The sequence below is a fragment of the Capricornis sumatraensis genome, chromosome 15 (genome assembly GCF_032405125.1).
Source record: "Capricornis sumatraensis isolate serow.1 chromosome 15, serow.2, whole genome shotgun sequence".
In the NCBI taxonomy this organism is placed as follows: domain Eukaryota; kingdom Metazoa; phylum Chordata; class Mammalia; order Artiodactyla; family Bovidae; genus Capricornis; species Capricornis sumatraensis.
This window is the reverse complement of record NC_091083.1, coordinates 64,028,750-64,047,498: the sequence shown is the minus strand read 5'-3', so window position 1 is coordinate 64,047,498 and position 18,749 is coordinate 64,028,750. Positions and strand designations below refer to the sequence as shown.

General features: G+C 39.9%; 1 pseudogene; it reads left to right on the top strand.

Moving 5' to 3' along the window:
* Nucleotides 1-13,778: 13,778 nt before the first annotated feature.
* Nucleotides 13,779-15,410, top strand: LOC138091024 (spermatogenesis-associated serine-rich protein 2 pseudogene; annotated as a pseudogene).
* The last annotated feature ends 3,339 nt before the right edge of the window (nucleotides 15,411-18,749 follow it).

Genomic DNA, 18,749 nt, shown 5'->3' with positions numbered 1-18,749 from the left:
AACTCCAGGAGATGGTGAAGGACAGGGAAGCCTGGTGTGCTGCAGTCCATGGGATCACAAAGAGTCGGACACAGATGAGCGACTGAACAACAACATAATAACCTTATCCAAATCAACTATCTTACGAATGAAAGCTCATTCTCTTAGGACCCACAAGTGTACTAGAACATATACATAGCTATTTTTATAATCTTTCAGTGGGGAAAACACTTTCCAAGTATGAAACTCAGACCAGATGTCAAGGAAAAGATAGGTAGAACGAATACTTAAGTTTATATTGGAAATTTTTACTGCAAAATATACCTAGCAATTAAGTGACAAACTGCAAACATGTTAACTTATTAAGGGTTTCAGGAGGAATCCTGTAGTTACATTTCTGATGAGCTGTGTGTCCTGAAAAGTTCTAAATTTATATCCTTTGCTTCAAATTTGCTTTGAGCTACTGTCTCACATATCAAATTGTATGTGGGTCAGCTCCAGTTGGATTTGTCATAGTTTTGTCCCTAAATCCATTCTACTTGCTTCCATTTGTGTCTTCCCCATTACTGTTCACATTAGTGCTTGAATGTTCAGAGTCATTATTGATCCTGACATTTCTCTGCCTTATTTCTACTAACTACATCTAGTCCACACAAGGCTTCCCTGGTGGCTCGGAGGGTAAAGCGACTGCCTGTAATGTGGGAGACCTGGGTTTGATCCCTGGGTCTGGAAGATTCCCTGGAGAAGGAAATGATAATCCGCTCCAGTACTCTTGCCTGAAAAATCCCATGGATGGAGAAGCCTGGTAGGCTACAGTCCATGGGGTCGTAAAGAGTCAGACACGACAGAGCAACTTCACTTTCACTTTTCACACCTAGTCTATTAGCAAATCATTCCTTTTGTGCTTTCACCTTCAAAACATATTGCTTACATGTGAAATCTTAAAAAAAAAAAACTACAAACAAACTTATTTATGAAGCAGAAATAGACTTAGAGAATGAACTTATGGTTACCGCAGGGAAAGAGCAGGGGGAATGAATAGATTGGGAGTTTGGAATTGATATGTACACACTGCTATGTAGCACAGGGTATGCTGTTCAATACTCTAATAACCTAAGTGGGAAATGAATTTGAAAAAGAATAGATGTATGTACATGTATAATGGAATCAGTTTGCTGTAAACCTGAAACTAACACAATATTGTTAATAAACTATGCTCCAATATAAAATAAAAATTAAAAAATGAAATAAAATAGATTTCACAGTTACATACTTTTTTTTTTTCCTACCATGAACATCCTGATTAGGCCACCTCAAATGCCTCCTAAATCATCTTTCTTTTTCTATGTTTCCCAACTTTAATTTAGTCATCACGATAGCTACACAAAATCTCTTTCCTACTGGAGCAGAAATTGTTAGAGTTCACCAAATACTCAAGCGCTCCTCTGCATTCCTCAGCTTCTCATGGGACCATTTGACTGGACTGTGGCCAATAGGATTCTTATATAGGTGCTGTGTGTCACTTCCAGGCCTGGCATGTGGCACGTTCCATGTGTCTAGTCAGTCCTCATTTCCCTTGCCGTGGTGAACTTGAGGGCCCCGTGTTCCACATATTATGGCTACAAGCTAAGAATGGACCATTTAATCTATGTGGGGCTCTGCATTCAGTTCAGTTCAGTTCAGTTGTTCAGTCGTGTGTGACTCTTTGCAACCCCATGAACCACAGCATGCCAGGCCTCCCTGTCCATCATCAACTCCCGGAGTCCAGCCAAACCCATGTCCACTGAGTCGGTGATGCCATCCAACTATCTCATCTTCTGTCGTCCCCTTCTCCTCTTGCCCTTAATCTTTCCCAGCATCAGGGTCTTTTCCAATGAGTCAGCTCTTTGCATCAGGTGGCCAAAGTATTGGAGTTTCAGTTTCAAAATCAGTCCTTCCAATGAACACCCAGGACTGATCTCCTTTAGGATGGACTGGTTGGATCTCCTTGCAGTCCAAGGGACTCTCAAGAGTCTTCTCCAACACCACAGTTCAAAAGCATCAATTCTTCAGCACTCAGCTTTCTTTACAGTCCAACTCTCACATCCATACATGACCACTGGAAAAACTATAGCCTTGACTAGATGGACCTTTGTTGGTAAAGTATTGTCTCTGCTTTTCAATATGCTGTCTAGGTTGGTCATAACTTTCCTTCCAAGGAGTAAGCGACATACTACTGTTATCTATATTAATTATACTATACATTAGATCTTTAGGACTTATTTGTTTACTAGTTGCAAATTTGCACCCTTAAACAACATCTCTCCTATTCTCCCAACCCCCAGCCCCTGGTAACCTCCAATTTATTCTCTGTTTTTATGAGTCTGACTTTCTTTAGTTTCCATACATAGGTTATATCCTCCAGTATTTGTCTTTCTCTATATGCCTTATCTGAGGCTTCCCCTGGTGGCTCAGATGGTAAAGAAGCTACCTGCAATGAGGGAGACCTGGGTTTGATCCCTGGGTCAGGAAGATTCCCTGGAGAAGGGAATGGCAACCCACTCCAGTATTCTTGTCTGGAGAATCCCATAGGCAGAGGAACCTGGTAGGGTACAGTCCACGGGATCACAAAGAGTTGGACATGACTGAGTGACTAACACATTCTTTCTATATAACTTATCTACTTAGCATGATGTCCTCAAGGCCCATCCATGAGGTCACAAGTGACAGGACTTTTTTTCTTTTTCATTATATATGTATACCACATCTTCTTTATCCTTTTATCCTTGAGGGACCCTTAGGTTGTTTCTGTATCTTGGCTATTGTGACTAACACTGGAATAAACTTAGGAGAGCAAATAGCTCTTAGATACCTTGTTTCCATTTCCTTTAGGTAGATATCCATAGTGGTTGAACCAGTTTACACTCCCACAACAGTGCATAAAAATTCACTTTTCTCTACATCCTCATCAACATTTTTTTTTCTCTTATCTTAGGTGATACCCGTTCTAATAGGTGTGAGGTGATATCTCATGATTTTGATTTGAATTTCCCGGATTATTAGTGATGTTGGCCACCTTTCCAGGTACAGATTTTTTTTTTTTTTGCTATTAAATTGTATGTGTCCCTTATAATTTTAACCCCTTATGAAATAGATGATTTGCAAATATTTTCTCCCATTTTATAGGTTGCCTTTTCATTTTGTTGATGGTTTCTTTGACAGTGTGGAAGATTTTTAGTTGGGGGTACTCGCACTTGTTTATTTTCACTTTTGTTTTTTGGGCTTTTGGTATCATATCACAAAAGATAATTGCCAAGACCAATCAGCTTTTCCTCTAGGAATTTTAAAGTTTCAGCTCTTACATTTAAATCTTTAATCAATTTTGAGTTAATTTTTATGAGTGGTGTAAGAGAGGGGTCCAATTTCACTCTTTTGCATGTGGTTATCCAGTTTTCCCAATACCATTCATTTATTGAAGAGACTTATCCTTTCTGCATATACTATTCTTGGCCCCATTGTGGAATTATTAGTTAATCATATGTGAGGGGCTTTAATTCTTGGCTCTGTATTCTTCTCTGTTAGCCTGAGTCAGATAGAAGTTTACAACCAAAGTTGAGTGATAAACAGGATGCATTTATCTGAGGTGTCTTTTAACTTATTAAAAAAAACCTCTTAGTGTCCTGGTAGCTATTGGCAAAATAAAATAAAACAAAGGAGGTATTAATGTTGAACCAGAAGGCAAGCATAAAACAAGAAATTTCCCTGAGGCTTCCCAAACTTGTTTTGGGAAAGCAAGGCCCGAATGGAGAGAATAGCGCCACTGACATGGGGCACTCTCAAAGCAGGTGCAAAAGAAATGGAACGTGTTTTTATTGGCTGAAGTAATTTGATGCTTGATCTTTTCAAAAGAATTTATTGAAGATGTTTTCATGGGAAATATTGGAAGTTTTCTGAATTTCCTTCTAACTAATTCGTTTATCATTGTTTGGTTTAGAATTATTTATTAGTGGGAGGGGGACATCAGAGTATTTTCAGTGTTTTGGACACCTTCACATCTCTTTTTCTTTTGAATAATCAAAAACATTTTATTAAATCCCAGGCATAGAATATAATTCATTTCAGACTTGAGCATAAACTGTTTGACATAAAACTGTATTGCTGCAGATGGATGGAAGTGACTGTTGAATGCTTCACCATCCTCATGCTGTTCTAGGAAAAGGTGATGACAATAACTATAAAGAAAAAAGTAAAAACCTCTCTGCTCAATTTTACATATCATTTGCTGTACTCGGGTTGATTCCTCCATTAAATTCAGCCGTGTGAGGACAGAGATGAATGATAGCAGAGAGTTTTTCATGTGCTTTAATGGACTCATGTAAAAGAGACTGAAGTTAACAATCCCTGGTCTGAGAAGTCCCCAATTTATTCTACTTTCTGCTTGCTATTGGAAGATTACTGGTATTTGCTCCAAAAGAGCATTGCTTTTCATCTTATCAGTAAAAGTTTGATATTTTCTGGTAGTTGTCTGAGTTGGTCTCTGTGGTTGAGAAACTGTTTTGCTTGGAACACAGCAATAGTCACCATTTCTACATGGCTTTTTAACCTGTTCACCAGATTTGCAGTCTTTTCTGCAGTGTCCTTTAATGATCCAACAAGATTTGCGGCCCCTGCAGACTGAAAAGAGTGAAAAAAGGGCAATTATCTCCAGATACTGAGGAAGATAGTCATAACAATTAGAGCAACTCTGTAATCTTCATAATAACCCTGTCTTTATGAAAGGGGATTCTGTGGGCAAAGCAAGGTTCTGTACCTTCTATATTTCTGTGTTTTTTTTCTTTGTAAAGACTTTTTATTTTATATTGGAGTATAGTTGATTTACTATCTATTTTACACAGATAGTGTATATATGTTGATGCTATTTTCTCAATTTGTCCACCCTCTACTTCCCCCTCTTTGTCTACAAGACCATTCTCTACATCTGCGTCTCCATTTCTTCCCTGCAAATAGGTTTGTCAGTACTATTTTTCTGGATTCCACATATATGTGTTAATATATGATATTTGCTTTAATCTTTCTGATTTACTTCACTCTGTATAAGAGGCTCTAGGTTCATCCACCTCACTACAACTGACTCAAATTTGTTACTTTTTATGGTTGAGAAATATTCCATTGTAGAATATGTACCACATATTCTTTATCCATTCATCTGTTGATGGACATCGACATGTCCTAGCTACTGTAAATAGTGCTGCAATGAATATTAGGGGGTACACGTGTCTTTTTCAATTATGGTTTTCTCAGAGTATATGCCCAGTAGCGGGTTTACGGGATCATATGTTAGAGATTTATTCCTAGTTTTTTAAGGAATCTCCATACTGTTCTCAAAAAGACTGTATTTGTTTACATTCCCACCAACAGTGCAGGAGGGTTCCTGTTCTCCACACCCTTTCCAATATTTCTTCTTTGTAGAGGTTTTGATGATAGTGATTTTGACTGATGTAAGGTGATACCTCACTGTAGTTTTGATATGCATTTCTCTAATAATAAGCGAGGTTGAGCATCTTTTCATGTGTTTATTGGCTCGAGCATCTTTTCTGACCACAACTGCGCATGCATGCTCAGTCTCGGTCATGTCCAACTCCCTGCAACCCTGGGGACTGTAGTCTCCCAGGCTCCTCTGTCCATGAGATTTTCCAGGCAATAATACTGGAGTCAGTTGCCATGCTCTCCTCCAGGGGATCTTCCCAACCCAGGGACTGAACCCACATCTCCTGTGCCTCCTGCATTGCAGGCAGATTCTTTACCACTGAGCCACCAGGGAAGTCTGACCACAACTGTATGAAACTAGAAATCAATCAGAGAAAGAAAAGCAGAAAAGAATGAACACATGGAGATTAACCAACATGCTATTAAAAAAACAATGGATCAAAAATGAAATCAAAGAAGAACCAGAAAATACTTGGAGACAAATGAAAATGAAAATACAACCTTCCCTAAGAGGTTCCCTAAGAGGAAATTCCCTAAGAGGAATTTCCTTCCTAATAGGGAAGTTCATAGTGGTGCAGACCTTTTATAAGAATTAAGGAAAATCTCAAATAAACAACCTAAACTATTACCTAAAAAATTGGAAAAAGAAGAACAGACAAAAACATAGCCCATCGAAGGAAGAAAATAAAGATCGATGAGGAAATAAAATGGAGATTAGAAAGTAACAGACAAGATCAATTAAACTAAGAGCTTGTTTTTATTCTACCTAGCAAGTTAACCTCTAGGAACTTCTTTAGAAACTTTTGTCTAAGTAAGTAAAAATATATGTGCAAGAAGTCAGTTGCAGTTTTGTTAGTCTTATCAAAGATTTGGGGAAAAAAATCACATTTTACCCTTCATAGGGGTTAGATGTACAAATTATGATTTCTCTATAAGATGGACTATGAGACTTCTAGGAGCAATCAGGTCAATTTTTATGTGCTGACAAGGAAGACATTCACCTTGTACTGTTGAATAAAAAAATTTTAGAGCAATATATAGCTACTTTTCTTGGCTAAGAAAGAACTACAAGTACATACATATTTACATGAATTTATAAATGTACAGAAAAAAGGTTACAAACATCAGACAGATGAAGTGAACGGTACCTTGCTTAAAAATTATTCAGGCCTTCATAAACAAGAATTTAAAGTTCTGGCCATGTGTTTGTGTAATCTCATTATAAATCATTAACAAAATTATAGGCTTTAGTAGTTGGAAAGGAGCAGAAAGGACCTGTGCTCACTTCCACATGACCGCTTCATAGATTATTATCATCCCAGGCTTTCACATGAAGGGATAATAGAACTTAGTGTCTAAGATACGCTCCAGGACCCATGATCTGGCAGAGAATGTAAAGACAGCTGAAACCAGACAGCTGCTCATTTGGGCCCTTGGGACATTGACTGGGGCAAAGTATCAAAGTCAATTTTGCCTGCGAAGGTTACACCTGAGTACCGAAGGACTATGTGGTACCACCCTACCGTTTCCATGACTCTGGGGATTCTGGCCAAACACACATTCTTAATATGGAACCTCAGGCTTGTCCTGGGAAGGGTATATTCTGATAAGGTCAAGCAGATTTCAGAAGCCTCTGAAAACCCTGTCTGAATGGACAGAAAGATACTATCTTTTTCATGGGCAGTTCCCGACCCTAGCGCTCTTTTCCTTCTTTCCTGGGTTCTGGTTACCTGGCAACATCTGGAACAGGATCAGAAAGACAGTAAGGGTCAGGAGCAAGAATTTCATGGTCTTTGAGAAAGAAGTGGCAGATCCAAGAGTCCGGAACTTCTCGGATGGAGCTCTGGATTCAGATTTTTATTTGCCTCCATGGGGCGGGGCTCAGGGGGCTGGGGCACTGGCAGTGAAACAAGAGGCATAAAGGAGCATGGATACTTTAGCCAGTAGCACTGACTGATTACTTACAACTCAGACCCTTATCCTAGGCACTCAGAGGGAAGGCAGAGAACAGAAGAAAAAGCTAAAATGTCATGGCTGTATATAACAAGAGGATTCACCCACTAGGAAGTCTTCCTTGCCCCCGTCTCACCCCGCTCACTGAAGTGTTATAGTCTCTGTTCTTAGACCCTCTTCCACTATCCGGGTCCTCATCGCACTGCATTAAACCAACTGAAAAATGCATTGTGGGCAGAAACTGACTCTACTGCGTTCCCAGGGCCAGGGTCTTAGATTAAGAGGGACACAGAAAACTATGTTTAATGAAGTAAGTAAACACATTTTTAGTACAACTTATAACATCCTGAAGACTCTTACAATTAGGATCTTTGGAATCAAGTAGTCAGAATTATCGGAGAAGGCAATGGCAACCCACTCCAGTACTCTTGCCTGGAAAATCCCATGGATGGAGGAGCCTGGTAGGCTATAGTCCATGGGGTCGCTACTAGTCAGACACGACTGAGCGAATTCACTTTCACTTCTCACTTTCATGCATTGGAGAAGGAAATGGCAACCCACTCCAGTGTTCTTGCCTGGAGAATCCCAGGGACGGGGGAGCCTGGTGGGCTGCCGTCTATGGGGTCACACAGAGTCGGACACGACTGAAGTGACTTAGCAGCAGCAGCAGCAGCAGAAGCAGCAGCAGTCAGAATTATTTATTTTATCGTTGGAACACTGAGATCAAGAGAGGAGTTGCAGAGAGGATTCTTCCAACTGTATATTGGGCCCCCTTCCGGAGGGCCCAATATAATCAGAAATTCACTATTCCCAGGGTGGATGAGGGCTTCTCTGGTGGCTCAGATGGTAAAGTTTGCCTGCAATGCAGGAGACCCAGTTTGATCCCTAGGTCAGGAAGAAGGAAATGCCAACCCACTCCAGTATTCTTACCTGGAAAACCCCATGGACTGAGGAGCCTGGCAGGCTCCACCCCATGGTGTTGCCAAGAGACAGACATGACTGAGGGACTAACACACACAGACACACAGAGTGGATGAAGTGTAACGCGGACACTGCTTGTGACACGGGCATCCTGGGAAAGCACAGAAACTTCGCTGAATACTTTGACCTAAAGTTCCGGCTTTGGGCCCAGCTGACATACTGGATCCAGCTCAGTCGTGTCTGTTAGGCTTTATTTTTGCCCTGTGCCAGCCCTTGGAGAAACAGTCATATAACTTTATGCCCACATGCCTGCTTGGCCACAGAAGTTCTAATAAATCTTCATAGGAAGTGTCTAATATTCTTGTTCTGAATGTTCCAGGTGGTTTATTTCTTTTGTTTTTTTTTTTTTTTTTGTAGTTTATTGCTGGACCATGGTCAGAAACCAGGGCCTGCTATTCTTTAATTTGGGAAATGTTGTAATGTTTTCCTTTTGCTAATGAACTGGGGGTTTGGGGGGTATAATCTAGGACCATGCTCCCTACTAAATTAAGTTTTTGCTCTCTTAATCAATTTTCAATATTCTTACTTAATTTCTACTTAAATGAACTGTGAAAGACTCAGATAATTGCAGTAAAATCCCCCAAGTATGATTAAGCAACTAATCAAATTCTTTTCATATTAAATTTAATACTAAAATTCATTTTGTTGCTTTATTTTATGGCGTCAGTTCTTACAGCTTCTCTGTAGATTGTGACACTTCCCTTTCAGACTATTTTACTTCATCTTGCCCTTGAATTACACTTTAATTTTTGTGTTAACCTAGAAATTGCACTCTGTCTGTGAATCTGCTTCAGAAGTTGAAGTTCCTTCAAAAGTTTATAAAAATTGTTATATCCGCATGCTGCAACTACTGAGCCTGTGGGCTGCAAATACTGAGTTCTGCATCCCTAAAGCCTAGGCTTCACAGCAAGAGAAGCCATAGCAATGAGAAGCCTGTGCACCATAATGAAGAGTAGCCCCAGCTCCCCGCAACTAGAGAAAGCCATGTCAAAGCAACGAAGACCCAGTGCAGCAAAAAAAAAAAAAAAAAAAAAAAAAAAATTGTATTGCATTCCCAGTTTCCAGAATTGCCGATATTAGTTTGATACTAACATCAAATGTTAGTTTGAGAGTCTAATGTTAGCTTGATACTCTTTCGTTTGTTGGAATTTGTTATCTTTTGCCTAGATCTCCTAATAATGCCTTTCTATCCTGGGACTTTTTTGTTGCTCTACCATTTTGTGTCTAGATAAACTTTTTCTCTCATGGATATGCCTGGGATTTGGTGAATACTTTCGATGCAAAAATTCATATTTCTCTTCAGTTTTGAGAAATTTCTAATTATAACAATTATAACTTGTACATGTCCTCCTAATTCTTGAGCTCATTACTTGGAGAGGTACTTTTCCCTCTCAGAGTGTGTAGCAGAAGTCTTTTCATGAAAGCATGAGGAAAGTGCAGAAAGCATCCCCCAGCTAAATGTTCATTTCACTGTATTTTGTTTTGCACTGTGAAATATTTCTTTTATTTCATCATACAGATCACCAATTCAGTTCTTGTGACCATTCTTTACTTACTTTAATACAATATTAAATCAATCATATTGCTTTGAGTTCTAGAGGATTCTTTTTGTGTTCCATTTTTATTTCCTTGAAAGTCTTCATTATGTCAAAAAATTAAAATTTCACCTGATTCTTCTATTAGTTTCGCTTCAAAGAGAGTGTTGTAGAAGTAAACTGTTTTTTGTCTGTGCAGCATGTCCCTCTGACGAACTGCCTCCCTTGGACCCGCTAACCACAAAACCATAACCCAATAACTGGTGAACTGATCTTCTGAGTGGAATTAGGATCTCAAGCAAAGAGAACACTGGTGCTAGAGATCACATGCCCTTACCCTAGAGGGGCTGAGAAACAAAACTGCGATCGTCCCAGCTGCAGAGAGAGAGATGTACTTTCTCACCTTGTCTCATATGGTAGGAACTTACTCAAATATAAGTCAATGCAGACTTCAGGCATCTAAAACAGATGAATGACCATATGCCCCTCATGTAATAAATGTTAGAGTCAGATTCAGATCCAGGTCTGTTTGGTTTCAGAGGTTTCGGTCTTAATCCCTACAATATTCTTGCTGTGAAACACTCATTCTTTTAAAAAGAGAATATCCTTTGTGCTCTGCAGAAACCTTTTAGTTTGATGTAGTCCCATTTCTTTATTTTTGCTTTTGTTGTCTATATCTTTGGGGCCAATTCCAAAAAATCTTTGTCAACACCAATGTCAAGGAGTTTTTCCCTTGTTTTTTTTTTTTTTTTCCTAGTAGTTTTATGTTTTCGGATTATACATTTGAGTCTTCAATTCATTTTGAGTTAATTTTTGTGAGTGGTGTAAGATAGGGTGTAGTTCCATTCTTTTGCAAGTGAATATCCAATTTTCCCAGCACCATTTATTAAAGAGTCTGTATTTTCACCATTGGCTCTTCTTGGCTCCCTGTTCAATATTTAGTTGACTGTATATGCAAAGGTTTATTTCTGGACTTTAAATTCTGTTCCGTTGGTTTTTGCATCTGTTTTTATCCCAATGCAAGTAGGTGTAAGAGATACAGTTTTGATCTCTGGGTCAGGGAGGAGGAGGGCATGGCAACGCACTCCACTCCAATATTCTTCCCTGGAGAATCCCATGGACAGAGGAGCCTGGCAGGCTACAGTCCACAGGGTCGCACAGAGTCAGACATGACTGAAATGACTTAGCACATACACATGCATGCACGTTACATTAATTGATTTGCGTATATTGAAGAATCCTTGTATCCCTGGAACAAACCCGAGTTGATCATGGTGTGTGACCTTTTTAATGTGTTGTTGAATTCAGCTTGCTAGAATTTTGTTGAGGATTTTTGCATCTATATTCATCCAAGATTGCAGAAGGGAATGGCTACCCACTTCAGTATTCCTTCCTGGAGAATTCCATGGACAGTGGAGCGTGGTTGGCCTCAGTCCTCGGGGTTGCAAAGAGTCAGACATGACTGAGTGACTAAGCTTCACTTTCATAAGCGGTCTAAAGAGAGGTAAGATTTATTTCCACTTGGGTCTTACAAACACTGTAAAGAACCATTTCCCAAGAATCTATAAAGTCACTGGAAAATTTTTTAAAATGTTGTAATTGTTGCTGATTGCAGGTTTATGACTTTTGCCCCATGTTTGTTTGTGGTATATAGGTAGCGTTTTATGTGAGAAGCCATTAACAATGGCCTTAGAGAAGGATTCCCTGTTTCTGTTCTCCTGCAGTGAATGTTTGTAAGTTTGAGCACGGATTAGTGTAGAATTTTATTTTCCTCCAAGCAAATACGTTTTCTTACTTTGTGAGAATACACCTCTACTGTTGGGAAACGAGGGTTACAGCAATGAAGCCCTCAACCTGAAATGTCGCCTGTCCTCAGTATTAGGGAACTGCTGCCCCCTAGAGGTCAAGTTTTAATTCACAGGAAGCTCAAAGCAGAAAGTGAAGAACTAAAGAGCCTCTTGATGAAAGTGAAAGAGGAGAGTGAAAAAGTTGAGTTAAAACTCAGCATTCAGAAAACTAAGATCATGGCACCTGGTCCCATCACTTTATGGCAAATAGATGGGGAAACAAAGGAAACAATGACAGATTTAATTTTGGGGGGCTCCAAAATCACTGCAGATAGTGACTACAGCCATGAAATTAAAAGATGCTTGCCCCTTGGAAGAAAAGTGATGACCAACCTAGACAGCATATTAAAAAGCAGAGACATTACTTTATCAACAAAGGCCTGTCTAGTCAAGGCTATAGTTTTTCCAGTGGTCATGTATGGATGTTAGAGTTGGACTGTGAAGAAAGCTGAGCGCCGAAGAATTGATGCTTTTGAATTGCGGTGTTGGAGAAGACTCTTGAGAGTTCCTTGGACTGCAAGAAGATCCAACCAGTCCATTCTGAAGGAGATCAGTCCTGGGTGTTCATTGGAAGGACTGATGTTGAAGCTGAAACTCCAATACTCTGGCCATCTGATGTGAAGAAGTGGCTCATTTGAAAAGACCCTGATGCTGGGAAAGATTGAAGGTGGGAGGAGAAGGGGACAACAGAAGATGAGATGGTTGGATGACATCACCAACTCAATGGACATGAGTTTGAGTAAGCTCTGGGAGTTGGTGATGGACAGGGAGGCTTGGTGTGCTGCAGTCCATGGGGTCACAAAGAGTCGGACATGACTGAGCGACTGAACTGAACTGAACTGAAGCTCAAAGCAGCTTTGTGTGTTTTTCCTTCTGAATAGATGTTCATTTTTTTCCCTTTTTCCTTGAAAAATAGGAGTTGCTCTACAATACCCAGCTTGCCAATAATTTGTATCTTCTTCTGTTGTTTGTGAGATTTTTTCCCCCATATGTGAGATGATGTGAATTGAGAGACCAGGAGTGGAGAATCCAATAAGATTCTGTAATTTTAGAGTCTTTCTGATGCTACCTCAGTATGCACAGTTGTAGAAGCCACATATATTTGAATGTTGATGTAGATATGATATGACTGAGAAAAGAAGGAAGTTTCCTTTAAACTGTTAGACATTAGACAGGTGAGGTTGCCCAAGGAAGTTATTGGAAAGGGTATAAAGGTTTTTGTTAACACTGGGGAGGAAAAATCAACCGCAAATTTCTAATGTGTTAAATCTGCTAGCACTTCAAGATAAAGCTCTCCAGCCTAGGAGAAAGTGGCAAGTGCTTGAGGAACTGAAACATCAGTTAAACCTGTAATGTGTGGGTGTACGTTAAGTACATTAAATAATTAAGAAATCTATCTTTGAGGACTGAATCTCATAATGGGTTTCTTCTTGAAAATGTTCTTTGCAAGTGAAGAAATTAAAGCACTGAGTTGTTTAAAATATTTTGGCCAAGAAGGATAATATACTGTTTCAGGAATAAATTTTCAAAAACAAATAGCTTTTCCTCTTCTCAGACTCCAGAGTGTCCGGGACGCAGAGCCGGAACTGGGGAATGTGGCGACTGCAGGGGTCTGGGATAGGATCATAGTTCCCTGACCAGGGCTCAAACTTCAGCCCCAGCAGTGAAAACGCTGAGTCCTGTCTACTGAACCGCCAAGGAATTCCTTGAAGATCTTTTAAAAGTTGTTTGACATTTGCCATTTGTCTGCCAGCCCATGATGTTACGATGATGCGAATCTCCCTGGAAAAAGAGACATGAATGTGTGCAATATTTCTTGACACGAATTTGATATGAGAGAAGAAAAAGAGATCGACGGCTAGTGAATAGGATTTCAAATAACCAGGATTTTATATTTATCACCTCCAACTACAGCCTTCGGTCGCCTCCTTTTAAATCAAAGATAACTACAGTCAGAACCAAGACAAGGCAAAATAATACTTTTCTTCTGCATTTTTTGAGATTAAAGAAACCTGCAATGTCTAGGAAACAAAACCAGAAGGATTCATCAGGATTCATTTTTGATTTGCAGTCCAATACTGTACTGGCCCAAGGAGGAGCTTTTGAAAACATGAAAGAAAAGATAAATGCAGTGCGTGCAATAGTTCCCAATAAGAGTAACAATGAAATTATCCTGGTTTTGCAGCACTTTGATAATTGTCCGGACAAAACAGTACAAGCATTCATGGAAGTTAGTGCCAGTGAAGTACTCAAAGAATGGACAGTGACAGGCAAGAAAACGAACAAAAAGAAGAAAAGCAAGCCAAAACCTGCAGCAGAACCAAGTAACAGTATCCCAGATTCCAATAAATCAGTTTCCATTCAAGAGGAACAATCTGCGCCCTCCTCAGAGAAAGGTGATATTAATGGTTATCAAGTCAACGGTGCCATCAATGATACTGAGTCTGTGGACTCACTCAGTGAAGGTATGGAGACACTTTCAATAGAAGCCAGAGAACTGGAGGATCCTGAGTCTGCCACATCAGAAATGCTGGATAGAACAGGATCCATGCTGGAGAATGGTGTCTCTGATTTTGAGTCCAGATCTTTGACTATGCATTCTACTCAACAAAATGGGAATGCTGCCAAGTCTCTCTCAAGAACTACTGTAGGACCTCAGCTTTCAAATCTAGGCATGGAAGATGTTCCCCTCTCTTCCACCAACAAAAAGCTTGGTTCTAATATTGAAAAATCTGTGAAAGACCTCCAGCACTGCACAGTGTCTCTTGCACGATATCGAGTTGTAGTTAAAGAAGAGATGGATGCTTCTATTAAGAAAATGATACAAGCTTTTGCCGAATTGCAGAGCTGTTTAACGGATCGGGAAGTGGCGTTGCTTGCTGAAATGGACAAAGTGAAAGCTGAAGCAATGGAAATTTTGCTTAGCCGTCAAAAGAAAGCCGAACTTCTAAAGAAAATGACTGATGTGGCTGTTCGGGTGTCAGAAGAGCAGTTGGTCGAGCTCAGAGCTGATATCAAGCACTTTGTTAGTGAACGTAAATATGATGAAGATCTGGGACGAGTGGCCCAATTCACCTGTGATGTAGAGACCCTGAAGAAGAACATTGATTCGTTTGGACAAGTGTCCCATCCAAAGAACAGCTATTCGACCCGATCTCGATGTAGCTTGGTTGTATCTGTGTCTTTGGGTAGCCCGTGTGACGCCTCTGCTGCTGCTGCTTCCACCTGTGCCTCTGCTGCCAGCCTTACAAGCACTAACAAGAAGAACTCGGCACCGGGGGAGACGCCTGCAACTATAGCAAACTCCGGTGGCTGATCCTACCAGCCTCACCAAGAGGCATTGCCAGGAAACAGACGAGGAGGACAAGGCTACAGGCCACAAGGCCCAAAGTCCAGTGACCCCACTAACCCAGGGCGACACGACAGCGTGGGTAGTTACAGAAATAGCTCATGCTATTAATCTGGTTCCAGGTACCAGAGTGCTCCATCCCAGGCACCAGGAGACACTAGTGAATGGGGCCAGGCTCACTCTGCAGGGACGAACGGGACTAGAGCCAGCATGCAGCCCGGCCCACCCAAGCCCTCGTTCAGGAAGGGGCTCCCCCAGCGCAAACCTAGGACCTCTCAGCCTGAAGTTGTGAACTCCTGAGGAAAATTCCAGCTGGTCTCTCTCTTCTTCCCCACACAATTCAACTTGGTAACCGGACTTTAGGAAACTTATAGTTAGATTTAATAACAAAAAGAAGTTTACGCATATCACTTTTTATGCCATTCTAAATATTTTGGTTTCTTCTCTCCTCGTTTCCTCTTTACCATTTTTGGAAGGGAAGCTGTTTTTTTTTTTTTTTTTTTTCCCCTTGACCTTTTCCAGTGAGATGGATTGATTCTGATTGGTCATTTCCACCAGAAATCACAGGCAACTGTTGCCAGGTTTCCCAAGGGTAAGCAGTGTTCTTCTCGGGGCTCCAGGCCTTCTGGAGGCCTGAAGAAGCCTTCCTCAGCCAGCCCGACTGTCCAGGCGTTCAGGAGGAGATGTATCACAGCTGGTCTTGCTGCCTTTCTGTCGCAGCAGGAGCCACACGTGCCTGTCGGGTTCCCTGTAAACAACAGCGTGAGCAGGAGAGGCAGCGAGGGGGTTGTGTACAGCTCTGAATTGGCCAAAAAAGGGGGAATTGAATAGGTGAAAATGGAAGGACCCTGGGACACATTTGAGACTCTGCCTGTGCTCCTAAACTGTGCCTGAGCCTGACACTCAGATTGCAGTTTTAGTCTTTCGCTTGGCACCATGGCTTAACCTGCGGTTTCTTCCATATGCCCAAGCCTTGTTTCCTATTACCTTAGGCTGCAAACCAGTCTAGGGAAGTCTATGGGAAAGTAGCATTAATTCAAGGGAAAAAGTATTTCTTCATTTCAGTGTTTGAAGATTTTTGTTGCTCTTGTTCTCCCTCTTTCCTGATTCCCATTCTGACCCCGAACCAAATTTATAGCAATATAATTAGTGTTAATCTAAGGTGTCAACCATCCAAAAATTGCTGCAGTCAATCTTTAGAGTTGAATAAATAAAAACAATTGCATAAATATTAAAAAAAATAAAAATGTATAAAGAAATATGCAAAATCACAAAGTTCTTAAAAATTATTTAAGTGGTTTTCTTGTGTTCTAATATAAATACTTTCACTTAACTATGTTTTTGGATGAGAAAAGGAGAAATCTAATTTTAGTTAAATGATCTAAGTGTTCCTGCTGAGTACAATATTAGGAACAAAAGATATGAAAATTGACTTTAGCCTAATAATGAGTAACTATAAAAAGACATGAAACCTTTTGTAAAGTTTTTTTTTTTTAGTTTAGCTAAAGAGTCTTTTTTCAAGAGAGTCTAATCTCATTAAAAGCGAAAAATCACGTCAATTCAAAATCACATTGGGAGTACTTTGAATCATCCACAAAGGACAGTAGTATACTGCTGCTGCTGCTGGTAAGTCACTTCAGCCATGTCCGACTCTGTGTGACCCCATAGATGGTAGCTCACCAGGCTCCCCCGTCCCTGGGATTCTCCAGGCAAGAACACTGGAGTGGGTTGCCATTTCCTTCTCCAATGCATGAAAGTGAAAAGTGAAAGTGAAGTTGCTCAGTCATGTCCGACCTTCAGCGACCCCATGGACTGCAGCCTTCCAGGCTCCTCCATCCATGGAATTTCAGGCAAGAGTACTGGAGTGGGGTGCCATTGCCTTCTCCACAGTAGTATACTATCTTGCAATAAATCCAACACAGCCAAGGATATTTTGTAATGTGGAAGAGTTTGCTGTTTTCATCTGAAATCAGTTGAAGTAGCTTGCCTATGTTTAGGAACTATGCTGTGAGAAAAATATCTATTATATTTGTATAAAGAAATCATAAACAATTTGCTTCTCTCTTCCCTCAGCATTACAAGATTCATCCATCTGTAAAGTTTTTAACACTGCTTAGTTAAGAGAGAGATTTTTATAGCTACATCCAATTCCCATCAATACTCCCAAGTCAGGAAAATATTTTTATTTTTTGATGTTTTGGTTTAAAAGAACTCAATACTTATTCTCTCTGAATTGTCTCAGTGGGAAATGAAAATACAAACATGAAATTTTTAGTTTATCTGAGACTTTTTATTATTTTACTAAATACCTAAATTCCTTATACTTTGTAGATCAGTTTTTATTAATCATAATAACATTTAAAGGTATGAAATGTAAACCTAGGTCTTGAATTAAATAAGTCATAGACAGTAAAGAATCTGCCCAAAATGTGGGAGACCTGGGTTTGATCCCTGGATGAAGAAGATCCCCTGGAGAAGGAAATGGCTACCCACTCCAGTATTTTCACCTTGAGAAGTCCCTGGACAGAGGAACCTGGTGGGCTACAGTCCATGGGATCGCAAAGAGTCGGACATGACTGAGTGGCTAACACTTACTTACTCATTTAAGCATATAGTGTTTATAAATTTGTCTTTTGCAAACCTCAGATAACATTCCATTTATGTTGATAGTTTCACCACTTACAGCATCTGGGTATAGTTTATGATGTCCTTATTCCTCTGTCAAATTATGAACTATGATTTAAAGTTAACTTAAATATGTTTCCTGAAATCTGTTATTGAATTAGGATCTTTAGAACAGTTCAGTATTATGGCAATTGGGTAGGTACCCTTGTTTATCTTGATACTTTTAAAAAAGTTAACATTTGGAGAGATAGGAAATAGTCTATAGTTATCACACAATTCTAATCTTTTAAAATTTATATATTTTACTGATATAAATAAATTTGTTCTTCAAACCATTCAAGTTGGGGTGGATGTCGTAATCAAAGTATTATATGGAGAAGGCAATGGCAACCCACTCCAGTACTCTTGCCTGGAAAATCCCATGGACGGGGGAACCTGGATGGCTGCAGTCCATGGGGTCACACAGAGTCGGACACGACTGAAGTGACTTAGCAGCATACATTGTAAAATATACTTGATAAGATAGTTTGTTTTAACATTAGAGTACACATTGTCATGTAATGCATTGTTTGGTTAGGTATATACTGTATATCTACACATAAGTATGTATTAAGGTATATTAAAACTAATGAAAAAAATTTGAATTCAATAAAGGAGGAAGACTGGTAGACTTGAGAAGAGAAAGTTGAACTCCACATCCATAGTCTATTCTCAATGTGAGTTAGCAAATTTTGCTATCTGGGTGTTTTGCATAGGTGACAGCCTTTCTCCCTTCATCAAATGTGTTTTCTCTGATTTCAAAAGAGCAATGACTCATTATGATTCAGAGCATTTTATGACTTAGACAATTATAAAAATAATAAAGAGTTCCTCACTTCTGGTGAAGTTGAAATTTCCAAAGATCCTTCTCTTAAGAACCTATGCTTTTACGTTCAACTAACAAACCTCCTGTGACAGTGCTCACAGATATTACCCTTGCCCAAATCAGGACTCAATTCAGACCTTCAGAGACTG